Here is a 9,744-nt window from a genome sequence, read left to right on the forward strand (position 1 = left end):
CCTCATTTATGAGGCCCTTTGCGCCATTGGAATGTCACTTTTTGTGACGTTCCGTGGTGCAGAAGCCTGTATGATATTTATCAGGCAGCACTAAGCCACTTTTTTGGCTCAATGCTACCTGATAAATATCAGTCCCTTTAACGCAGTGTTCTGCATTAAAGGAGCGTGCAATGGGTGTTGCTTGGGGCGTTCCCAGCAACATCCATGGCCATTTGACGCTGCTCCAGATTTACGAGAAATCGTAAGTCTGAGGCAGTGCGAAAAACCCACACCGCCCCCTAATTTACCCCTGCCACCCAAAAATCCATACCCACCCAAAACCCTAAATCCCTTGTATAAAAATATTTTCCCTATTATATATTCGCTTACCTTTACAACACATCTATACTAATATAATAAAGAGAGAGCCCAATCCTTTGAGGCTGGTAATCTGAGGAACCACAGCACCAATCAGAACACCCAATACAGCGTTGGAAATGGCAGTTGCAGTAGAAGGACATAGGCTATGCAGACGCCCACCATATACACTTAAAAGGTAAAAGAACCGTGCCAGCAAAGTAGTCCCTTGTGGGCATGTCTGCGTTGTGCTGTGGGCGTGACAAACGCTGGGGGTGTGTGGTACGTTCCGCCCTTCATGCCATGTCTCATCAATCAATCAATCAATCAATCATTGCATTTATATAGCGCGCTACTCACCCGGAGGGTCTCAAGGCGCATCGGGAGGGGGTGGGGGTCCGCTACTGCTCAAACAGCCAGGTCTTGAGCTGCGCGAGGTGGTCTTGGGTCAGGCGGAGGGAGTTCCAAGTCTTGACGGCCAGGTGGGAGAAGGATCTTCCTCCCGTGGTGGCTCTTCTTATGCGGGGGACGGCGGCGAGGGCTTGGCTGGTCGAACGGAGGTGGCGTGTGGGAGTGTAGAAGTTGAGGCGGCTGTTGAGGTATATCATATCGTGTGCTGGGGGCGTGGGTGTGTGCGCGGTGCGCAGGATTACAGAAAAAAAGTGAGCATTGTGCCCAATATTTCATTGTTTTTTCTTCCCAGGTTCTGTACATTCCAGCTCCAGATTGGCTTGTCCCGCGCTCCCCTTTACACCCTAAAAACTAATTACACCCTGCTCCCTTTAAACACCCCTGCACCCCATAATCATAACCCACCCGTACTCCTTAAAATACCCCAACACCCTTAAACACTAACCCATCCTAACCCTATAAATATACCCTGTACCCCCAAACCTATCCCTAAACCCTAAAAATACCCCTGTACCCCACAACCCAAACCTAGCCCTGAACCCTATAAACACCCTTGTACCTCAAAACCCCAAACTACCCCTGAACCCTAAATATACCCATGTACCCCAAAACCCATACCTATCCCTAAACCCTAAAACTACCCCTGTACCCCATAACCCAAAACTATATCTGAACCCCTAAAATAGCCAAACACCTCAAAACATATACCTCAGTACCCCAAAACATATACCCCTATGCCCATACTTACCTCATCCAAACATTAAAAAAAACATGCTTTTACCATTCATGCATTTACAACGAATTTCGTTGTAAATGTATGCGTGGTAAAAGCATATAAAATGTAATGCCATGCGTTATAATGGCATTGCGGAGTCATGGTACTTTCGTAATGAAAGTAAGTGGAGTGATGGTATGCGGAAAGAAAGTTGCGGAATAATGGGTGTTTACCCTCCCCCGGTAAGTACATTGGTGGCACGGCGGCCCACATCTCAAGTTCACACACTACTGAACGCGCACTCTTAAGTGCATCAGCAGTGCACTGTGAATCAGAGCGTTTCACAGGCCTGTCACAGATAAGACATGCTATCAAAACGAAATCCTACAAAACAATATACTACTGTCCAGCAGCAATTCATACCCAGACAACGTTGGGACGGGCTGCTAGTATAATAATAATATGGCGTATTCATGCCTTTACAACAAAATTCATGGTAAAGGCGTATGTGTGGTAAAATCCTGCTTGGTAAAGGTTATGCATGGTAAGGGGCACATTGTAATGGCTGTTTCCCCGTTCAGTGACCTTCCAGTATTTCTCGGTTTTTCGCTTGCTGCGGGCCTGTTCCCCTTCACCATGTTTCCAGAAACTAATATGGAGTGCCTTCCAAATCCCATATAATTACGGTGCAAGCCTAAGGGACATGTACATTTAAAAACTTGTAAATGAGAATCCAATTGGTACCATGCACCAGCAATGCAAAATGCTGCAAGATCTACTTTTGGCAACGAATCCCAACTTAAAAGAAGCTACTGCACTACTTGAGACACGGAACATACTTTAGGGTGGATCAAAGCGATTCAGCAATATGGGTGAAACTACCAGGATAAAAGGTTTTCGATGTGATAAAAAAAGCACACAACAGAAGAATAATGTGGGTGAGAATAGAAGCAAAATCATGGTTAGGAATGACAGGTGTGGAAGTTTGGGATACATACTAAATAGTGCAAGATGCTTTGCTAACAACTGCAGGAAAGAAATAGTGCAACATGCTTTGCTAACAACTGCAGGAAGTATGGTTAACGGCCATTATGTGATTCGGCGTAGAAGTGGATGAAGGAATTATCTTTTCAAGCCATTGAGGTGAAAGACGAATATGAAAAGGTTGTTTTGCCGGAGGGTGACAATGAGGTGGGGTGGAAAGTCGGGACACTAACAACAGTTTCAAGAGCACCTTGATTGGCAATAAAATGAGAACAGTATTTGTGGATGAGGCAAACTACTGGAACTAAGCACTATGGTGATGGTGTCTGTCTCACATATATGGAGTTTTGTCAAAAAAAAGTTGAGTGTTGCCGTACTAACACTAATTTTTGTATCGAATGATTATGGGTTACATTTTGATTTTTCTTGTTTTTTCAGATAGACCCCTGACGAAGAGACAATGTCTCGAAATGCATAGGGTTGGAATTGCAAAATCTCAATAATTGATTTAATGGAGTACTACAAAAAAATTGTAATTGCTTTATAATTTCATGTGATATTTTTTTGTAATTATTATCAATGTTTATTTGAGTTCAAGTCTAAATAAAATATGCAATCAACATATTGATAAAGTTATATTAAATTTGTACATATCAAACAACGTCGTAAAAAGTCGTTGCATGTTGGAGTCCAAGTCGCCTGTTCAGGGACTAGGCCACTTTATTAAACTACTGGAACTAGACATAATTTCAGGCAGCTAGGATAATACCTTGATTGGCTTTAGATGGATAAAAACGATGTCCAAACGTTGATACAGTAGGTAAAGTATGTGGCCAAAACATGCATCAATTTGTTGGAAGGGAGAAATTATAGAGATCATGGCACAATGCTTAATCCCAATGTTCCGGTGTCCAATCTTGAAGGAAGGTATCCGCTGACAAAGCCATGGGATCCGTTGTCCAGTTGAAATGGTCCACACAGGAGTCCAACAGGTCAACTGAGAAGGGGCCATACCTGCCGGACAACCTGGAAAAGACACCTCGGATCCAGCTTCTAGAGACTTGCATCAGGGAGATGACAGTAGTGCCAATCTGCCACCCGATGTGCTTTAAAGGGAAGATTCTAGACTGTAACAGACACGTGGTGGTGATGGAGCAAGGATTCGCACGTAAAGCTACTTGCTCATACTCAAGAACCTCCCTTAATCTATAATGTTATTAATCAACCTGTTTTGTCATTAATATTGCACTTTCACACTACACGCGGGTGTCCCAGAGATGCTTGCCTATGTGTCTATTAATCCTAATGAGGCTTGCATACTACAGAATCGCTGCTTCGCAGAAATCTAGTCTGCGCATGCGTCGGTCATACCCATGTGATGTGACGCACTCCCAGTTCTGGAGGGATTTTTTTCTCATGCGCATTACTACTAAAATGGCTGCTTTGTCTTTAACATGCTCTCCGCTTGCTACTGCTGCTTTTGCCCAGCTGTCTATTTCTGCCTAAAACTCTAATGCAGAGGTCTTCAAACTTTTGTCGGCTGAGCCCCCCCATCTAACCCTCTTTAAACATCGAGGCCCCCCACCACCTTCTGACAAAAATGTTCTGAAAGCTGGTACTCTGCATCATTGCTGGCCATTCCCTCCTGCAGAGCCCAGGTCATATGGCAAATAATATTAAATAAAGTAAGAGTGTTTAGTAAACTAAAGTTTTTGTAGTGAGTGTGCATAATATAAGTTTAAACAAAAAAGTCTTCAAGAAAAAATTAGCACAAAAAATTACATTGGTGCTTTCTTTTTCACATAAAACACAACATTTAGAATAGATTAGTATAAACACTCCCTAAACACAGGTGAGGAGTGTGCCTGTTTTTCTCCACGGAGACGGCCAAGGTGTGGATGTATTCTTGCTTTTGCCATCCTCAGGTTGTGCTCTACTTCCAGTCTTGAGCAGTACCTGTAAACTGGAGTGCTCACAACATTTTGGAATATATTTTCTTCAGTTTTATATAGAGCGAACATGACCCAAAGGTATTGGAGCGCTTTACAGGAGCATCTTTTACATTACACAGGCACACATTTATTTTTTGTAAGCACAAGGAGATTAAGTGATTTGCCCAGAATCACAGGATGTTGAGCAAACACCTTGAATTGGTTTTCCAGCTCCACGGTCATTGGCTCTGGCTGTTGCACCACATCCTTGCCCCTTGACAAGATATCAGAAAAAGTGGTTCCACAAAACATGCTTTCAGACACAATTGAAAAATATGTTATCTTGTGGAGTATGGCCAGGTGTTGCCATGCCAGTAGGAGGCGCACAGACCCAGCAAAGTAAAAGAAGTTGAATAAAGGGGGATAGCACAAGTGATATAGATTGACAGCAGTGGCACGTTCAACTGGCAACATTGAGGAAGGACCACAATGACACATAGTGTCAGGGACATAGAAGAAGCACTATAATGCCACTTATAGACTTTGTAAGGGGCATGCTGACAATGACAAAAAGTCACACAATTCAGATTGAGGAATTAAGTGGGAGCCTAAGAGAAGTAATGACACAGCTGAAGTGTGTGTGTGAACGCTAGATAATGTCTCTGATATTTTTGTGTGTGTGTTTTTTCCACCCCAAAAAACATTGGGCCTCATTTATGAGGCCCTTTGCGCCATTGGAATGTCACTTTTTGTGACGTTCCGTGGTGCAGAAGCCTGTATGATATTTATCAGGCAGCACTAAGCCACTTTTTTGGCTCAATGCTACCTGATAAATATCAGTCCCTTTAACGCAGTGTTCTGCATTAAAGGAGCGTGCAATGGGTGTTGCTTGGGGCGTTCCCAGCAACATCCATGGCCATTTGACGCTGCTCCAGATTTACGAGAAATCGTAAGTCTGAGGCAGTGCGAAAAACCCACACCGCCCCCTAATTTACCCCTGCCACCCAAAAATCCATACCCACCCAAAACCCTAAATCCCTTGTATAAAAATATTTTCCCTATTATATATTCGCTTACCTTTACAACACATCTATACTAATATAATAAAGAGAGAGCCCAATCCTTTGAGGCTGGTAATCTGAGGAACCACAGCACCAATCAGAACACCCAATACAGCGTTGGAAATGGCAGTTGCAGTAGAAGGACATAGGCCATGCAGACGCCCACCATATACACTTAAAAGGTAAAAGAACCGTGCCAGCAAAGTAGTCCCTTGTGGGCATGTCTGCGTTGTGCTGTGGGCGTGACAAACGCTGGGGGTGTGTGGTACGTTCCGCCCTTCATGCCATGTCTCATCAATCAATCAATCAATCAATCATTGCATTTATATAGCGCGCTACTCACCCGGAGGGTCTCAAGGCGCATCGGGAGGGGGTGGGGGTCCGCTACTGCTCGAACAGCCAGGTCTTGAGCTGCGCGAGGTGGTCTTGGGTCAGGCGGAGGGAGTTCCAAGTCTTGGCGGCCAGGTGGGAGAAGGATCTTCCTCCCGTGGTGGCTCTTCTTATGCGGGGGACGGCGGCGAGGGCTTGGCTGGTCGAACGGAGGTGGCGTGTGGGAGTGTAGAAGTTGAGGCGGCTGTTGAGGTATATCATATCGTGTGCTGGGGGCGTGGGTGTGTGCGCGGTGCGCAGGATTACAGAAAAAAAGTGAGCATTGTGCCCAATATTTCATTGTTTTTTCTTCCTAGGTTCTGTACATTCCAGCTCCAGATTGGCTTGTCCCGCGCTCCCCTTTACACCCTAAAAACTAATTACACCCTGCTCCCTTTAAACACCCCTGCACCCCATAATCATAACCCACCCGTACTCCTTAAAATACCCCAACACCCTTAAACACTAACCCATCCTAACCCTATAAATATACCCTGTACCCCCAAACCTATCCCTAAACCCTAAAAATACCCCTGTACCCCACAACCCAAACCTAGCCCTGAACCCTATAAACACCCTTGTACCTCAAAACCCAAAACTACCCCTGAACCCTAAATATACCCATGTACCCCAAAACCCATACCTATCCCTAAACCCTAAAACTACCCCTGTACCCCATAACCCAAAACTATATCTGAACCCCTAAAATAGCCAAACACCTCAAAACATATACCTCAGTACCCCAAAACATATACCCCTATGCCCATACTTACCTCATCCAAACATTAAAAAAAACATGCTTTTACCATTCATGCATTTACAACGAATTTCGTTGTAAATGTATGCGTGGTAAAAGCATATAAAATGTAATGCCATGCGTTATAATGGCATTGCGGAGTCATGGTACTTTCGTAATGAAAGTAAGTGGAGTGATGGTATGCGGAAAGAAAGGTGCGGAATAATGGGTGTTTACCCTCCCCCGGTAAGGACATTGGTGGCACGGCGGCCCACATCTCAAGTTCACACACTACTGAACGCGCACTCTTAAGTGCATCAGCAGTGCACTGTGAATCAGAGCGTTTCACAGGCCTGTCACAGATAAGACATGCTATCAAAACGAAATCCTACAAAACAATATACTACTGTCCAGCAGCAATTCATACCCAGACAACGTTGGGACGGGCTGCTAGTATAATAATAATATGGCGTATTCATGCCTTTACAACAAAATTCATAGTAAAGGCATATGCGAGGTAAAATCTTGCTTGGTAAAGGTTATGCATGGTAAGGGGCACATTGTAATGGCTGTTTCCCCGTTCAGTGACCTTCCAGTATTTCTCGGTTTTTCGCTTGCTGCTGTCCTGTTCCCCTTCACCATGTTTCCAGAAACTAATATGGAGTGCCTTCCAAATCCCATATAATTACGGTGCAAGCCTAAGGGACATGTACATTTAAAAACTTGAGAATCCAATTGGTACCATGCACCAGCAATGCAAAATGGTGCAAGATCTACTTTTGGCAACGAATCCCAACTTAAAAGAAGCTACTGCACTACTTGAGACATGGAACATACTTTAGGGTGGATCAAAGCGATTCAGCAATATGGGTGAAACTACCAGGATAAAAGTTTTTCGATGTGATAAAAAAAAAGCACACAACAGAAGAATAATGTGGGTGAGAATAGCAGCAAAATCATGGTTATGAATGACAGGTGTGGAAGTTTGGGATACATACTAAATAGTGCAAGATGCTTTGCTAACAACTGCGGGAAAGAAATAGTGCAACATGCTTTGCTAACAACTGCAGGAAATAAATAGTGCAACATGCTTTGCTAACAACTGCAGGAAGTATGGTAAACAGCCATTATGTGATTCGGCATAGAAGTGGATGAAGGATTTTTTTTTTCAAGCCATTGAGGTGAAAGACTAATATGAAAAGTTTGTTTTGCCGGAGGGTGACAATGAGGTGGGGTGGAAAGTCGGGACACTACCAACAGTTTCAAGAGCATCTTTATTGGCAATAAAATGAGAACAGTATTTGTGGATGGGGCAAACTACTGGAACTAAGCACTATGGTGATGGTGTCTGTCTCACATATATGGAGTTTTGTCCAAAAAAGTTGAGTGTTCCCGTACTAACAATAATTTTTGCATCAAATGATTATGGGTTACATTTTGATTTTTCTTGTTTTTTCAGATAGACCCCTGACGAAGAGACAATGTCTCGAAATGCATAGGGTTGGAATTGCAAAATGTCAATAATTGATTTAATGGAGTACTACAACAACGTCGTAAAAAGTCGGTGCATGTTGGAGTCCAAGTCGCCTGTTCAGGGACTAGGCCACTTTATTCAACTACTGGAACTAGACATAATTTCAGGCAGCTATGATAATACCTAGATTGGCTTTAGATGGATTAAAAACAATGTCCAAACGTTGATACAGTAGGTAAAGTATGTGGCCAAAACATGCATCAATTTGTTAGAAGGGAGACATAGAGATTATGGCACAATGCTTAATCCCAATGTTCCAGTGTCCAATCTTGAAGGGAGGTATCCGTTGACAAAGCCATGGGATCCGGTGTCCAGTTGAAATGGTCCACACAGGAGTCCAACAGGTCAACTGAGATGGGGCCATACCTGCCAGACAACCTGGAGAAGACCCCCGGATCAAGCTTCTAAAGACTTGCATCAGGGAGATGACAGTAGAGCCAATCTGACACCCGATGTCATTTAAAGGGAAGATACTAGACTGTAACGGACACGTGGTGGTATAGCAAGTGCTGCCAAACTTTTTTGCCAGGTTTAACAGGGCTTTGAATCTGGTCACCCCCAAAATGGTTGATGTACCGCACTGCTGATACACTGTCCATCTTGGGTGGGACGCAAGACTGAATCATGTCTTTGGTCCAACATCGTACTGTGAAGGAACCTACAAGGAGTGTCACACAGGTTATGTGCAACATCTGTTTATCTTGTGACCAGACCCCCCCCCCGCCTCCCATTGTCCTGATGAAGACCCTCAATGACCACTCAATAGTGCATAGTTTGGGTTGAAACGTCAATGCTACTTCTCGGTCCAGATCAAGGCTCTGCGCGAAAAATTAAAATTGGATTAGCAGCAGTCATTGTCCTCGTCTCGTCTGACCTTCCCTTCCCGTGTACATATTTTAATCACCTTGTACATAACACACACTCAACTGTATCACTGAGCACAATATGTCACTTGATCACTTTTCACCTTAAAACTTCACCTTGTTGACAGCTGTTTATTCAAGTATGGGTAATTTATAAATGATGCAATTTATATAAAACAACTTATTACCCATCCAACTGTTCTCTTTCGTGTGTTCCTAATGGATAAAATGGTTTTAGCATTACAGGGGCGGCCTTAGGCATGTGCAAACTGCGCATCTGCACAGGCCGCAAAACCCCAGGGGCTTCCACGCCAATATATATATCCATAATATAATAATCCTCCGAGGATGGATACATATTTGCGTGGCGGCTCATGGGAGGGGTTATTTGGGGGCCTCCGGCTCTGTTTCACTTCCAAACAACCTGACACACCCCCCCCCCCCCCCCCCCCCCTCTTGACTGGCCTCCGCGCCTGCATTCCTCCTGGTTCCTGATTGGCTTATTTTTTTCCCTACCCACTCCCTCACGTCGTGTTGCACAGTACCCTCCTAAATTTTATCGTTCTGAGACTTATTCGAACAGGTAGGAGCAGCCGCAGGTACGGGTCATCTTTTTTAAAAAACAATTTAAAACATTTTATTGCATAGTTCAATGAGTACACTGCCGTACGCCTACAACCCGGAGGCCGGCGGCTAACTTGCAGGATTCTTTATACACAGCTTTGTGTGCCAACAACCACAGTGGCAGGCAGCGAAATAATCTCTTTAGCAGTGCACAATGAGAACTTAATCACCATACGTAAA

This window comes from Lissotriton vulgaris, unplaced genomic scaffold (genome assembly GCF_964263255.1).
Source record: "Lissotriton vulgaris unplaced genomic scaffold, aLisVul1.2 SCAFFOLD_1083, whole genome shotgun sequence".
NCBI lineage: Eukaryota > Metazoa > Chordata > Amphibia > Caudata > Salamandridae > Lissotriton > Lissotriton vulgaris.